The sequence below is a fragment of the Platalea leucorodia genome, assembly GCF_965183815.1.
Source record: "Platalea leucorodia genome assembly, chromosome: W".
Taxonomy (NCBI): domain Eukaryota; kingdom Metazoa; phylum Chordata; class Aves; order Pelecaniformes; family Threskiornithidae; genus Platalea; species Platalea leucorodia.
The window spans coordinates 12,559,062-12,576,199 of NC_138859.1; the positions used below are offsets into that span (position 1 = coordinate 12,559,062).

At 38.7% G+C, this 17,138-nt stretch overlaps 1 pseudogene across 1 annotated transcript; it reads right to left on the bottom strand.

Annotated features, from left to right (window-relative positions):
* Nucleotides 1-3,556: 3,556 nt before the first annotated feature.
* LOC309601745 (betaine--homocysteine S-methyltransferase 1-like) lies at nt 3,557-16,459 on the bottom strand (annotated as a pseudogene). The gene is made up of 7 exons: nt 16,432-16,459; nt 12,398-12,516; nt 10,194-10,385; nt 9,449-9,595; nt 7,807-7,989; nt 4,044-4,272; nt 3,557-3,763 (listed from the first exon to the last, which is right to left on the bottom strand). The product of its transcript is annotated as a betaine--homocysteine S-methyltransferase 1-like (transcript).
* Nucleotides 16,460-17,138: the final 679 nt, after the last annotated feature.

The window sequence follows — 17,138 nt, forward strand, 5'->3', positions numbered from 1 at the left end:
ATTGTCGCTGAACCTACCACTGCATTCGTGTTGAAAAAGAAGCCTTGCGCTACCAACTGCTTTAGGAAGAAATTTGTGGTACATGGAGATTTCAGATTCGGCAGGACTCCTAGAAAACTCTCTTCTCAAAAGAACAGTGTGATGGGTTGACCTTGGCTGGACACCAGGTGCCCACCAAGCTGCTCTATCACTCCCCCTCCTCAACTGGATGGGGGAGAAAAAAAAAAAAAAAATATGATGAAAGGCTCATGGGTCGAGATAAGGACACTCACTAATTACCATCACAGGCAAACCAGACTCGACTTGGGGAAATTAATTTAATTTATTGCCAATCAACTCAGAGTAGGATAATGAGAAATAAAACCAAATCTTAAACCACCTTTCCCCAACCCCTCCCTTCTTCCCGGGCTTAACTTTACTCCCGATTTCTCTACCTCCTACCCCCAAGCAGCACAGGTGGACTGGGAATGGAGGTTGTGGTCAGTTCATTACACATTGTCTCTGCCGCTCCTTCCTCCTCACTCTCTTGTCCTTACATTCAGCCTTGTGAGTAAAGGTTTATTCTTTAGCTATCAAAGACTTTGGATTTTCTCTTCCGGATCTGAACTTCCAAGGTTCAGATCACTTCACTTTTGCTTCCAGGTTAAAAAAAAAAAAAAAAACAAAAAAACCCAAAAAACTAACACCACCAACAAAAAAAACCCCACAAACATAGAGCTAGGAAGCCCCGAGAAAAGATCTGATGGAGGTGATCTCTGGGTTTATGATGATTCACAGACTCGGAGGACACAGGGAAAGAATGAATGAACAGGGTCTGTTCAATTGAGAGAGAGAAAAACAAGGAATGTATGCAAATCTTCAAATACATAAAAGACTTCAGCAAAGACAAAGGGAATAAATTCTTCGTGTCTGTAATGAGCTGAAAAGAAATAATGGATTTAAATCCCATCAAGGAATAGTCAAATTAGGAAAACTTTGTTAAGAAGAGTGACGTTACCACAGTGCCTGAGGTTGGCACAGAAGCTCCATCATTAGGTGCATAGCCACACAGGTTAAACAAATATCTCCTATGAGTAGCTGATCCTGCCTTAGGGTACTAAATATAGGAGGTGAACTTCTAAAAACCCTTTCACTTCCACTTATCTAAGTTTTCAGGCAAGCTTTGTTAAGGAAACAAATTTCCTAGGATTGCGCTGCCAGCCTGTGTCTTATTTCCTTCACAAGTCATGTAATAAGCCATTAGAAAGCTTTAACAAATCTAACAGTTCCTTTACCCTTCTCCAAAATGTTACACAGAAAGAAATGGGAAATAAAGCTTTGTTGACTTTGCTTCTCAGTCTTGCGTGCTTTGCCTTTTTTTGGTTGCTTTGTGGTTTTTTGTTTTTTTTTTTCCCCAGAGAGTTTGGGGCTTCTGTAGTGATCAATAAAGCACCCTGTCAACTTATTTTCATCCCATTGTCAATTTCTTTCTAAGCCCAGCCTGTGATATGAATCAAATAGGGCTTGTATAGCTCCCCCCTTGTGTCAGCTCTTAGTTTGAATGACTTCAAAACTCCTTTTCAGTGTTTCTCATCATGATTAGTGTCTGTTAAAATTTGGCCCTTTTTAAACTGAGTATCTAAAATTAAGTGCTTAAAATCATATTTTATCATCTTCTTAAATACCATAGTTCTTAAATAGTCTGTTGTGAACTCATTCACTTCAATAGGAATTTTTATATGCTTGGACTGTTTTAAAAAAAAAAAATCAGTCCAGCTGCTTACATATAGTATGATGGTCAAGCTGCATCCTTTGCCACAGGAAGTCTCTAAACTGGTAATGATCGTTCAAAACACTTATGTAGCAATTGTAGCTTGTATTTTAAGCCTCTTTATCATGCATATGTCTTTTGCATGCATGCATTTTGGTGGCGATCAAAGATCTGCCCCTTTTGTTTTGCAGATTTTGCGTTATTCTGCTTTACGCAGGGAGAACTTCCGGAAGGGTTTAGGAAGAAGTTTAATGTAGTGCATATATACTTACATGGATGCTTTCCAAATAATCTACATTTTAAAATATCCACTTTCTTGATTTGTCTACTTTTGGCTTTCAGGCAAAAATTCCAGCTAGTAACTATTTCAATTTGTTATAAGCATGATGAAGGCAGATGGCTTTCTCTAAAAATCTGTCTGCCAATAACAGTCTGAAAAGGATATTTGAAGTTTCCCACTAAAGTGTTGCATGTTTATAAGTTTCCTGAACTGCAGCATATCAACACGGATAGAAATAATGAAATAAGCTTATACATAAAAAGTAGCCCAACAAAAGCTTTCAACACTCTAACTTCAAGAATCATATTTTTCATAAAAGTAGTGGCTTTAATGTAGAATGGGTGGGAATGGGATTCTAGAGAGAAATCTGAAAGTTGTGTGGTAATTCACAAAAATTAACTATGGAAACGTGTCCTTTATGGTTTCCAAGTGTAGTGATATCCTTTGTAAAAAACCGCTTCTCAACAAATTCAGCGTACAGATGTCCTTGGGTTTTCTTAACTTAGGTGGATTAATCTATTTCCTAACAGGGTTTTTCATCTCTTCTTATAGCTAATTTTCTCTAGACTGAATCAATCAGCTTAAACAGAATCATGGAATGTTTTACTACGCTTATATACGGGAGTTATATTTTAGGAAGCTTCAGTTTTAAATGCTATTTTGAGATAACCAAGTGTTTCAAGTGAGATATCCAGAAATCAGCTGGATCATTTGAAAATTACAGTGGTTTACTGGAGATACGTTATTCTGTTTGAGCTCTCATGATTTAAGGTGTGAAGATAATACAATACTATTCCATCATATTACTTTTAATTTATTTGACTTTTCAAAATTTCAGAATAATCTCTTAACCGTTTTAGTCTCCAGAGAAGTAAATCTTGTGTACGTGGTACCCTGAGACAAAAACAGTGAGTTATTTACCTGTCATTTTTCTTTCCTAAAAGTTCTCTGAACCTTTCTCCTGCATGTAAGAAATTCCTGCAAGAGCTCATTCTCATTTTCCTTATCTTTTGATTCCATTTATAAGATGCATTTTTCTAGTTTACTTTTATTCTCTTGAAGTCAAGAAAGTGGCTACAGATAACTGTGTGTCTGAAGCAGCTTGTGTGTCCCTGAAGTAGCCTTCAACAAATCCTGAGGAAATTCCTACATAATCCCAAACTGAAAACAGACTCAGGAGTGGAAGTCCATGGATACTGTATTTATAGATGGCTTTTTCTCTTTTCACAGGTGAGTTGAGTCAATTATTACTTTCCACGTATTTCTGTGTCTACCCAGTTGATGGCACCTAGCTAACAAGAAGCTCAGTTGTTATGAGAATCCAAAACTCCTTCTGACTGTGTCTTCTCTAAACTATTCGTCCAGAGAAAGATTTTATTATCAGTTTGACATATTAATCTGTAATCACATTATTTTTGCATTTTGTCTCTTTCATTAGATGTTAACTGATAAATCAACGGGGCACTCATCTTCACAGATTTTTCTTGTGAAGCATGAGATGGTCTGTAGATAAATCATTCTAACATTTAGACAACTGCAGTGGATTGGAACAACTGTTTCCGAAAGAGCTCTTTCAGCTGTTGTTCACTTGTTGCTTCTTTCTGTTGCATCAGCTCTCTGGTTCCTTTGGTTACCCACCCCCCCCCCCCCCCCAGCCATCTGGCTTTGAGACTGAAGGACAATATGGCCTGCCTGAAGCAGGCCTCAGATTCTCCCAGTATTCTCTTCTTGCCCTAAAGAAAGAAAAGGAAATATTACAAAACTTTCATTACTTTCACATTAATTCAGACCAAATGTTCATTTTGAAGAGGGATGAGAATTTTTGTAGCTCTCCTACTGCCCCTTTGCCCCTTTTACTGCTCCCAGATCAAATTTAATTCTTCAAAATTATTAACACAGAATGTTTACGGTTATATTTAGACCTCCATATTGGTTAAGCTAGTCTGCTGCATGGACCAATGTAAGCCTTTATAAGGAGGGTGCTGGTGTGCTTTCCAGTTCAGATATACATACCTTGCTCTGACCCAGGGTTTGGTATGCATGCTCAGGTTATTGCCCCAGCTGCCATGTTTCTCAGAAGCTTCTCGCAAAAATCCTCTTTCAGGAGCCAGCTCCTCAGCTATTGCTCGGATGTGATATGGCTCAAATCCACAGCAGCCTCCAATGAAATGAATTCCTAAATCATAGGCCTTTCTTGCATATTTTTGAACATCCCATCTAGTTACAATTCTTGGCTCCAGACCTGCAAAGACATTCATATCTTAAATTTTCACCATGCTCCAGTTCACCGCATTTTTTTGTAAGAAATCACATTATTGAGACACTTGCACACTATTTGCAAAACTGGTTGTAGATGTAGATGTTTGAGCTGTCTGAGCTAGAATTAATAATGCAAACTTTCAGGAGTCTAGCTTTTAGATTCTGTTATGCTTTGCTGAGCTATGCTTGTTGTAAGCTGCTTTGGCTTTGAAAAACAGCACCTAATATCTTCTGAGACTGATCAAGCCCTAAGTCACATGCTTGCCATTCTGCCAGAGTTCTTAGCTGAAGTACTGGAGCACTTTCAATGTTATGCCCACAAGTCCAAAGAGTTCTTAATGAACAATCAATATCTGGGAAATCTGATTACAGTACTCTAATCTGTGAAAGGAGAAGGTATCATCAGCCTACCTGCAACAGGAATAAGCCTGCTTGTTATTCCTCAGGAATGCTTACTACACTTTTTTCCATGACCAGCTAATGGCAGGCAGTTGTTTCGCTGACAGCTGGGATCTGTAGCTATTTCTTAGCCCATCCCTTACTTAGTTATAAGCCCATCCATAAGCAGCTTGCTGCCTCAAGCCACTTCCTTGTGGAAAGTTCTGTGTGTAGATGACTTAGGATGGCTAAGATGCAGCCTTTCTTTTGAACCCCTCTTCGTGTTGCAGGTTGTGGTAAGCAGAGCGGAGGGACGCCAGAGCTGAGAGGAAAGACGTGTGGAAGGAAAGGAACAGAAAGTGAGAAGAACAAGGAAAAGCACACCTGAAAGGGAAGGAGGCACAGGAGTTGCAGAACTGGAAAGAAAAGACCAGGGACTGGAGAAGAAACTTGAAGGAATAAAAACACAGGAATAAAGGAATAAAAATCCTCCCACTTCTTTATGCACATCTGCAGGAGATGAATCAGCTTGGTTATGAGGAGAGTGCAGCATGATGTCTGGGCACTGAACATTCCTCTAGGCAAAGAAGCCGTGGTGAGGTAGTAAGGTTCCAGCACCACAGCAGAAGTAGGATTCTTCTTCCTACATCCTGTCCCAGAAATGCCTAATATGCAAGAAGGTGATGCAAAGCAGATCTGCTCAAAGTCCAGTGAGTAGTTAAAGAGACAGATTCAGAAAATAAAAAACAGAAGGGAAAAAAATGAAATGGTCTTAAACAGAAAATTATTGGTCTCAGAGGGAAAGACTGGACAACGGAAAAATAGATGGTCTAATATCAGAAGGAAAACCAGATTAAGCTATCTTAGAAAGCTGTTTAAATAAAAGTTTGTGTACAGTCCTGCAGATGTGAGAGAAAGCATCAGAAGCATCAATTCATGATTTCCTTGTCTCTCATATATCATTAAAAAGCTAATGCAAAATTGATACAAAACGATCAACAGTAAGAATGCAGCATCTTGCACTCAATTTATACCCGTATAAGCAACTAAACTCCAGGAGAACAGTATAGGGTGTTTCCCTGTCTTCTCCGTCACCCACCCTGTCACAATCAGTCCTTGTGTTTCAGGAGCATAAGGACAGCACCAACCTAACAGCTCTGAAGAAACATGGATAGACTCCGCCATAAGAACTGGCCACACATGGTGAAACATGGTGATTGAAAACAAGCAGTATGCTACGAAAAGAAGTTGCCACATAGATCACGTTTTGTGGGGTTTTCTTCCCCCCTCCCAAAAATGACTAACATTCTATTTTCCGTGCCTGTCAATGTACAGTATTTTTCTTGGCTTTATTCAGAATTAAATATCTCTAGCTTAACAGTTTATGTTATCATTTACAGTAAAAAGATATTGAAATTTTCATCAACTTCTGATGAGAAGATTGTAATGTGCGCCTAGATTTAGCCCCTCTGTACGTCTACTCTTGAGATAACTGGGTATGCTTTGACTGACCAGGACTTTTCTGTCTAAAACATTGTCCTTGCTTAACTGGTGACATTTGAGAGCAATTGCAGTAACACAGAAGGGAAAAACACAGAAAACTGGAAAAAGTTCTAAAGATAAATAAATACTGCTGGTATCTAGATGCTGGAGTTTGCCAATACAACATAGCCAATGCTTTTCTAGAAACTGAGATCTTGTTGGCCTGTACAGAGGTTATGTACGCTTCAAATACCTAAATGCCTCTTTGTGCATATTGCCTTCCACAAAAAGCAGAGTCAACTGGGTCAGTTTAACAATGATTTACCAAACTACTTCTCTGCCATCAAGTGATCAGTTGCTCCTTCTGGGTAGTGCAAACATTCACAGAACCAGGCTTCTCCAATTGACTCATGAAATTTCTGAAAACTGACATCTCATACAGTTTGCTTATAACATACAAACCAAGAACCATAACAAACCAAAGAGTGAATCCTTCAATTAACTTGATTACTTACTGCATCTGTTCTATCATTTTTGCTTGCAATCAGAGGAGTTATACGAAGGAATGAATAGGATAAATGAGTTCCTGACACTTTTAAACATCCCAGAGTATTTTCAGAACCCAGACATGTTGTTATTATCTAATGAATGCCTCAGGCTCATGCTTTATTCTTTTTCCTTCATTTACGTAGAGAGGACTTTTAAAATAAAATATCTTCCTGAAAATCACATCCATATCTTTTTTTTTCCTAAAAATTCAAGTTTCAGTTGTTTTAATACCTTATTTTATAGGCTGATCTTGAAAAGAAGAATGTATGATATCTGAAAATGAAGGCATTTTTCTAATCAATTTTAAAATGTTTAGGCTGCTTTTTTCCTCTTATCTTAAGAGGATGTGACCTTCTACATCCCAGGTGGGAATAAGCCCTAAATACACAAGCCTTATATACACATAAAGTGGCTGAATCTTTCGGTCTTTTGGGTAGAATTTCTGCTGAGCATAAGAGTCATGAATCCATCTCCAAACTGCTAATCCATTTGTAAGCAACATCAAAGAACATATTCCCTCTTCTGCTTTCTCTCTAATCTCACTTATCTTAGACAGTTACACTTGCAAGACTGAACCATTATGAGTGCAAGAATCATGCACCTATACTAATGATCCAGCTCCGCATATGCATTATACATTAAATCCCTATGCAGGTAAACATTATAGGGCTCATGGGCTAGACGTCACAACCGAGAATGCTGGGGAGCTCCAGTCCAAAGGCATTTAAAGTCTGGGTTGTTTTTAGTGTATTTGCTCTTGTTAATTTCTTTGGACTATTTTACAGCTGTCCTGAACAAGGTTCTATAGCACAAGAAAAAAAAAACAACATTTTTTTTAATTGATTTAGGTTGTGGCACTTTAACTGTTTTCATCATAATTTCACTTTCAGTCACATGCTGTGATACATGCTGTGATACTGCTGAAATACTCTCATTATCTGGATGATCTTTAACCCAATCCATCTATGCAGAATGCCAGACAGGATAATTGAGACTGATCCTATTGTACAGTAGGATGCCTTGCAGTTTCAGCTTTGCTAAAAGCTAGGGGAAAAAAAGGAACAGACAGTAAATAAATTAAAAAAAAAAAAAGATACCCTTGTCTTACCAAAGGGAAATTCTGGAAGGTCAATAAATCCTTGCTTCCCACAATCAGGTGTATGGAAAGCAAGTGGTTGGGACATCAGGTGAGCTTTCAGTTTAGCAGCGTGCAAGCCCTCTTTCATCAGTCTCACAGTTTCCAGGGAGGTATCTGGGTCAAAATGGCAGTTGACTCCAACAATAGAAGCACCTAGGAGGAGGAAAATAAATAAGTTCAAGTCACATCTCCCTAGGAAGTGGGAGGTGAAAGTTCTTAGCCACAGCACTCCATAAGCAGAGCAGTCCATCTGTACACCAGCACTATGAACACAAGCGTCCTGGTTTCAGCTGGGATAGAGCTAATTTCCTTCCTAGTAGCTGGCATAGTGCTGTGTTTTGGATTTAGGATGAGAATAATGTTGATAACACACTGATGTTTTAGTTGCTGCTAAGTAGTGCTTACACTAGTCAAGGACTTTTCAGCTTCCCATGCTCTGCCAGGTGCACAAGAAGCTGGGAAGGGGCACAGCCAGGACAGCTGACCCACACTGGCCAAAGGGCTATTCCGTACCATATGACGTCATGCTCAGTATATAAGCTGGGGGAGTTGGCCGGGGGGCAGGGATCGCTGCTCGGGGACAGGCTGGGCATTGGTCAGCAGGTGGTGAGCAATTGCATTGTGCATCACTTGTTTTGTATATTCTTTTATGATGATGATGATGATGATTTTCTCTTCCTGCTGTCCTATTAAACTGTCTTTATCTCAACCCACAGGTTTTACTTTTTTTTTCAGTTCTCTCCCCCATCCCACCAGGAAGGGGAGGAGGGTGAGCGAGTGACTGTGTGGTGCTTAGTTGCCGACTGAGGTTAAACCACGACAACAAGGTAGTTGGATTAGAGCCAGCCTCAACTCTCCTGAGGCTGATCATTCCATTTACATCTCAGTTGCACTCCTTACCTTCCTGATGAGGAATCACATCTCCCACCCTCATGCAGTTGCTTTTCTCATCAGTGCTCAATCAGTGAAGACTGATTATGTACAGCCACATATACAAATAGCTAACAGGTTCCTAACACAGGTTCTGCCTTTGGATTTCAACTCTTAACTCCAAAGGAAAAGAGTAGTTCAGAACAGATATAATAAAACCCCTGTATGGTCGGTCCATCATGCCCCTGATTAATTCCTTCTGCCCTTCCCTTTGTCCTGCAGAAAACACAGCATTTGATAGGCAATAAGATTAATTTTTTCATTCTCTTATTCTCTCATCCTGGATTTGAACTGTGCTCCACACATTTCTAAAAACATGAGCAGAGAATCAAAGGCGGCTTTGGATTCTGCTTATGTTTCATAATCCTGAGCCCAGAATTTGGGGCTGGGTCTGTAATCAACTTTGAATAGTTTTAGGATTTTGTTCTACTCAGTATCAGCTGCCTGTGGCTATTGCTCCCAATACCATCCTGGTTAATAAGGATTTTATAGCTGCATTTTCATACTTTTTTTTACAAGACTGCTCTAGTAAAGTACACATAGAAACTCTTCCACAGGCTCAAAACTTTCATCAAGTATAATTGGGAAGCTATCTACTTGAGATACACATCCATTTATCTCAATGATTAAGGACTTAACTTTGTTCCATACTTTTAAAGTGCAGATTAAAACAGATTCTTACCAGCCTTTACCAGTCGGACAGCACATTGTCCGGGGGGCACGCCATGCATGTCTCCTTCTGGACAATGCACATTGTAGCTGCAACTGGCTTCCTAGATTCTTTTAGGACTTCAACAGCCCAGACAGCTTCATCAACATGTTCAAAATACTGAAAGAAATTAAAAGTGGACTACTTTCGTTTCTTGGAGATGAAACATAAACACATTAATCCAGACCCCAAATTCACCAGCAATACAATGACTTGATTCTTTTCTGATTTACACTAACAGAATTCAGTTGAGTTCACTGACCACACAGTTAAAAAAGGATTTTAAAAAGTCAGAAGGAAAACTAAATCCAAAATAAAAAGATACTCATGTTTCAGAATAAGAATGCCCATACAGGGGGTTAATCAGGGATTTATCCCTTAAGAACTATTTTCATCTAGAAAAGTCACCATAGGTTGGTTACTTACGGAGTACAGGAGGAAACAGGAACTAATCAAGATCACATTAATCTATCCTCTTTGTACTGGTACAGAATTTGACTTGACTGAGATGATAGAAATTTAGGGTTCAAGGTCCTATTCTAGGACGCTTGCAGATACTGCTGTGCATTTAGAAAACATCTGATTCTACTGGAATAAAAGTATAACAGAAAATTTTAAAGAAGGAAGCAATATATACTTGTATTCCCTAAAGTAGACTAGACATCTTAAAGTTAACACACTGTGCCAGCTGAAGGCATGTACTTTTTTACAGATTTACCTCTGCAATTAGGAAGTCAACATTCTTCTTCATAAAGCCATCTAGTTGCTTTCGAAAGGCTGCTTTAACCTCTGCTTTATCCTTGCAGCTTAAGTATGATGGTGTTTGACTGAGTCCTCCAGCCACTAAAGCATCACCTTCATTAGCCACTTCTCTTGCAATGTCACAAGCAGCTTCATTCACTTTCTGGCACTATATGAATATAGATTACATCATTTTTACCTGGTCAGAGATATGCATGTAATTTCAGAGCACAAAAAGGACAAAAGAGTCAAAAGCCATAATGACTTCTTCATATTCATTTATAATTTAAATGTATTTTTCTATAATATTGATTAGGAAGATCAGCATTTTTCAAAAAAATAACAAACATTAAGAAACAGATTTCTTGCAACTTATAAGTTATCATATTATCAAACACTAATACAAAAACATATTACCTTTAATACATCTTACACAAATAGTCTATAAAAAAGCAAATATTTGGTGTGAAGCAGAATTTTTTTTTCCTCTTAGAAAATAAGTTAGTTAGTTACACTTAAGTGTCTGCTTCTATTCTGAGATTTTGTGGATGGAAAAAAAAAGTAGTAATTTCAATTGATTTTTCATTCTGTTTCTTAATGTATTATTTTAGTATTTTGATAATTTTCAAAATTTAAGCTATGATATGATATAGAGTCATTTAAGGCACTTTTAAAAGGATGTCATTAATTACCTGATGTTAAAGTTACCAATTTAAGAATAGCAAAGGGAAACTTATCACTATATATGATTAATTAATCACCTAGACTGAAAGACACATTCCCTGTATACCCAAACCAGGATGACTAGAACAGCTTGTGAAAGAGGTTAAGCTGGGAAAAAAAGATTTTTGGAAAAGAATCATTATTTGGGATAGATAACAAGGACTGATTAGAGCAGGTTTCTTTGTGGCCCATGGGCTACTTAGAATCTACATAGGTTTCTCTCAGCTGAAGTTTTCCATGGCTGCCTCAAAACATCCAGATGATTTTTAAGGCTATTGCTGACAGAGTGTCTTCCACTTGCACTTCTGCTCAGGTACGTGTTTGGGAACACCAGGAGCTGGAGCCATAAACCAGTTAGAGCCTGGAGGAAACTGCTTCTAGAACTGGCAGCAAATCAAGCTTGAAAGTTTTGCTGCAATGCATTCCAGTTTCCAGTTGCTTTCCCAACCCCTCTTATCATTTTTCGTTGCAGCATGGCTAGTTCCAGAGGCACTATGTTTCTGGGATATCACTTCAGACATTTCGATGTTGCATCTATTGAATGTAAAGGTACAGCATTTCAGATAAATTTGGTCATATGACATTTTAATGTCTTAACCTCTTAATTAAGCCTCAAGTGTTTCCCTAGTGTCCAGATTGTTCTAGTTTCTGACTTGGGATATCTTCACATAAATATATTCCTTCCTCTCTGCGCCCTGGAGAATCTTCTCTATTTTCCAGAGGCTGAAATAATAGACAATAGGACCAAAGGGGAAAAGATCAGAGAAAACACCCAACGACAAATCTTCTAGTCTCAAAGGAACTATCTAGAAATGTTTGTGCCAGAAGTCCCAGTGGAGATGGGGCCTGCATCTAGTGAAGGCACCCAACATCCTACAACTCCTCTGTGTAGGGGGTAAGAAAACACCAACACAGTACTTCTGTTACTGTACCAGATTACCCTTACACATGAGAAGGGGAATACTGACCACAGTGTATTCCTTGGATTTTTTAGTTGATATTTTATTGAAGACATGGTCCTAAAAAAACATTCAGTTCTTATTAGCAAGTCATTATTCTCCAGGATTCTTCACCATTTTTGCAGTTGATTTGTTTCTCTGGATGCTAAAGCATTTCTTTTTTTACAATTGATTTTGCTCTCTGTGCATTTAGTCCTCCCTATACTTTGTATGAAAACTCCAGTAAACTATCTCCTCAGATGGGAAAAATAAGATGTGGGCATCCTTTTTCCTCTCTTCATCTTTGCCCCATTTTGTTATTTTTTTTTTTTTCTTTCCCCTTTAACCTTGTCTTTCTTACTATTCCAAATTCTGAAATTGCACCATCTCATTCTTTGGTCCTCAAATATAACCAAAACTGTTATGACAAACTGTGAAAATACTTGATAATTCTTTCTATTAAACCTTTTGAAATGAATACACTTATTTCATATCTCCATCAAAATAGTATTTTACTCACACTTATTTCCTCAGCTACATAATTGCCCCTGTTCTCTAGTTTGTCCTCACTGGCATAAAATGTGAATGCCTGCAGAACATTGGGTCCAGCTCTGAGGAATTCCCGGTGAAGCTGACAAACTGCAAAGAATTAAAAGAGACAAAGAAGAGATGTTTGGTACAGTTATTACTATTATTATCCCAAAACTAAATGTTTATTGAATTAATGTTACTGTAAAAGAAGTGATACTGTGTTTACTAGAAGAGCCATTATGAGGGAGTAGAAGCAGTACCCCAGTCTGTGTAGAATTCCTTTCTTCCCACTCTTAGAACATTAGGTAGAAAACTTCCTTCTTAGTTATTCTCTGCTAAGAATGACTGAAGATTTCTATATTTAGTTCATCAGTAGATTCAGATGCTCACGTACCCAAGAGTCGGGCCACTGAAGAACATCAAAACAACCAGCAGGTGGATCGGGCTGCTAAGACTGAAGTGGCTCAGGTGGATCTGGACTGGCAACATGAGGGTGGATTGTTTATAGCTCGGTGGGCCCATGACACCTCAGGCCATCAAGGAAGAGATGCAACAGACAAATGGGCTCGCGATCGAGGGCTGGACCTGACCATGGACGCTATTGCACAGGTTATCCATGAATGCGAAACATGCACTGCAATGTGTACCTCAAGGGGATTTGATTTTGGGTGAAAATAGCCAATGAACAGAATGGTATGATGTTAATTGCTATATAATACTGTATGTCATCACTTCTATGGTGACCTGGTTAGTCAACGGTAGGGGATCTGCCAATCGAGCTGGCCCTGCCCAACCAAGACTTTTACGTACTGTAGAGGGGGATAAAGTCCCTGTAGCGCACCTAAAAAATATGCTGGGGAAGACAGTCTGGGTTACTCCTGCCTCAGGCAGAGGTAAACCCATTCGTGGGCTTGCTTTTGCTCAAGGACCTGGGTGCACTTGGTGGGTGATGCGGGACGATGGGGAAGTCCGATGTGTGCCTCAAGGGGATTTGATTTTGGGTGAGAATAGCCAATGAACTGAATTGTATAATGTTAGTTGCTATATGATACTGGATGTCATCACTTCTATGGTGGCTATATGCTATATCAACAGAATCACAGTAAGAATCACCCAAATTAGTGAAGAATGAACTTTGAGGAAATCGAGCAAAGTGCAGCGGTGACGGAACCAGAACTGGCTTCAGCATGCAACAACCCAACACCACACACCATCTCTCCTGCCCTATAGGACAAATTGAAATAGTTACTAGCTGGAATTTTTGCCTGAAAGCCAAAAGTAGACAAATCAAGAAAGTGGATATTTTAAAATGTAGATTATTTGGAAAGCATTCATGTAAGTATATATGCACTACATTAAACTTCTTCCTAAGCCCTTCCGGAAGTTCTCCCTGCGTAAAGCAGAATAACGCAAAATCTGCAAAACAAAAGGGGCAGATCTTTGATCGCCACCAAAATGCATGCATGCAAAAGACATATGCATGATAAAGAGGCTTAAAATACAAGCTACAATTGCTACATAAGTGTTTTGAACGATCATTACCAGTTTAGAGACTTCCTGTGGCAAAGGATGCAGCTTGACCATCATACTATATGTAAGCAGCTGGACTGATTTTTTTTTTTTTTAAAACAGTCCAAGCATATAAAAATTCCTATTGAAGTGAATGAGTTCACAACAGACTATTTAAGAACTATGGTATTTAAGAAGATGATAAAATATGATTTTAAGCACTTAATTTTAGATACTCAGTTTAAAAAGGGCCAAATTTTAACAGACACTAATCATGATGAGAAACACTGAAAAGGAGTTTTGAAGTCATTCAAACTAAGAGCTGACACAAGGGGGGAGCTATACAAGCCCTATTTGATTCATATCACAGGCTGGGCTTAGAAAGAAATTGACAATGGGATGAAAATAAGTTGACAGGGTGCTTTATTGATCACTACAGAAGCCCCAAACTCTCTGGGGGAAAAAAAAACAAAAAAACCACAAAGCAACCAAAAAAAGCCAAAGCACGCAAGACTGAGAAGCAAAGTCAACAAAGCTTTATTTCCCATTTCTTTCTGTGTAACATTTTGGAGAAGGGTAAAGGAACTGTTAGATTTGTTAAAGCTTTCTAATGGCTTATTACATGACTTGTGAAGGAAATAAGACACGGGCTGGCAGCGCAATCCTAGGAAATTTGTTTCCTTAACAAAGCTTGCCTGAAAACTTAGATAAGTGGAAGTGAAAGGGTTTTTAGAAGTTCACCTCCTATATTTAGTACCCTAAGGCAGGATCAGCTACTCATAGGAGATATTTGTTTAACCTGTGTGGCTATGCACCTAATGATGGAGCTTCTGTGCCAACCTCAGGCACTGTGGTAACGTCACTCTTCTTAACAAAGTTTTCCTAATTTGACTATTCCTTGATGGGATTTAAATCCATTATTTCTTTTCAGCTCATTACAGACACGAAGAATTTATTCCCTTTGTCTTTGCTGAAGTCTTTTATGTATTTGAAGATTTGCATACATTCCTTGTTTCTCTCTCTCAATTGAACAGACCCTGTTCATTTGTTCTTTCCCTGTGGCCTCCGAGTCTGTGAATCATCATAAACCCAGAGATCACCTCCATCAGATCTTTTCTCGGCGCTTCCTAGCTCTATGTTTGTGGGGTTTTTTTGTTGGTGGTGTTGGTTTTTTGGGTTTTTTTTGGTTTTTTTTTTTTTTTTTAACCTGGAAGCAAAAGTGAAGTGATCTGAACCTTGGAAGTTCAGATCCGGAAGAGAAAATCCAAAGTCTTTGATATCTAAAGAATAAACCTTTACTCACAAGGCTGAATGTAAGGACAAGAGAGTGAGGAGGAAGGAGCGGCAGAGACAATGTGTAATGAACTGACCACAACCTCCATTCCCAGTCCACCTGTGCTGCTTGGGGGTAGGAGGTAGAGAAATCGGGAGTAAAGTTAAGCCCGGGAAGAAGGGAGGGGTTGGGGGAAGGTGGTTTAAGATTTGGTTTTATTTCTCATTATCCTACTCTGAGTTGATTGGCAATAAATTAAATTAATTTCCCCAAGTCGAGTCTGGTTTGCCTGTGATGGTAATTAGTGAGTGTCCTTATCTCGACCCATGAGCCTTTCATCATATTTTTTTTTTTTTTTCTCCCCCATCCAGTTGAGGAGGGGGAGTGATAGAGCAGCTTGGTGGGCACCTGGTGTCCAGCCAAGGTCAACCCGTCACACTGTTCTTTTGAGAAGAGAGTTTTCTAGGAGTCCTGCCGAATCTGAAATCTCCATGTACCACAAATTTCTTCCTAAAGCAGTTGGTAGCGCAAGGCTTCTTTTTCAACTCTATACACGAATGCAGTGGTAGGTTCAGCGACAATTTTTAACCTAAACATTACAAGAAGTGGATTCATATAGCTGTCTTGTTCTACGCCATTGACTTTATAAAAATATCTAACAAACTAATCTCATTTCATCCTGCAATGCGTTAAATTATTTTAAGTATAGATACCATTGAAATAGGATGGGCAGAATATTATCATAAAGTATATTATTTCAGCATCTTGCTTTACTACAAAAATTCTTCTGTATTACTTTTTCTTTATGTTCCACTTTATTGACAGAGATGTTATCTGACAAGTTTTATATGAGCTATCAACCTCCACTACATACAATTACATGGAATTATGATACTAAATTTGGTCAACAGTGTATACATCTGTATACACACAGCTCCTGAGACACACAGTAATCAATTAAATCCCAAATTTAGGAATCTGAAGATGGAATTTCCATATATTTTAGTCAACTTCACCTCAGAGCTTCTGTGTCCGGTAAAGGTGTAAATCTGAAAAGAAAAGCAAATTTGGGTAACAGGACTTGATGCAATCAGAGTGAAGGACAGTTGCAAAGAAATGGATTTCAAAGCAGATTCAAGAAATGTATGTTTGGAATAGGGAGACGAAGCACGATTCTATCATCTCATGACTAACAAAGCAACAGCAAACGCATCGATCAAAGGATGCTTTACAAGCATTACCAGTTATCGATGGGTGGTTCAAGAGCATGGGCGTTTTGTAGCATTCATTTGCAAACATTTGCATGTCATTATTTCAGTGCCGTTGAAGAAAGAGACCAACTGGCAACTAAAACACGGGAGGGAAATGGTCAAAAGCAAATAAGCCCTGCTTTGCGATTTACGTGCTTGCAAATCAAGAGAGTGCTATAAAGAGACCGAACCTGTTCAGCCCAGTAGGCTGGTCTTTGCCTTTTGGCAGAGAGAGTAGCAAGCTTTGTAGCAGGTGCTATGCAAAATCCCTTGATTTTTATTTCTAATCAAACAAAAAAGTAGGGCAGTTCCACCCAAGAAAAAAAAAGAATAAAAAGACCGTACTATTCTTTGGGTCAAGCAGCAGTGTTCTTCTGCCACATTGGGAAGGAAGGGAAGTCTTTTCCTGTAAAGGGAAAGGCTTGTATGCAAGAAAGCTTGCACATTTTTTTCAATTATGTCAGTTGGCCTGCTGGAAGATCCTCCTGGCTCTTCCTACAAACCTTTCTGTAAAAAGGCATTTCTTAGTAGTATCACAAAACAAAATCTTTAATTTTTTAAAAAAATCTTGTTTCTCACCATATAATTTCTGCTCAGACTTTCTATAGGAAGAAATGTCATCAAATTGTACTTTAAATACAGAGGCTTGTAGCAATCTGTGCAAATACTGCCTCCTGGCGACTCTTTGTATGGCTACA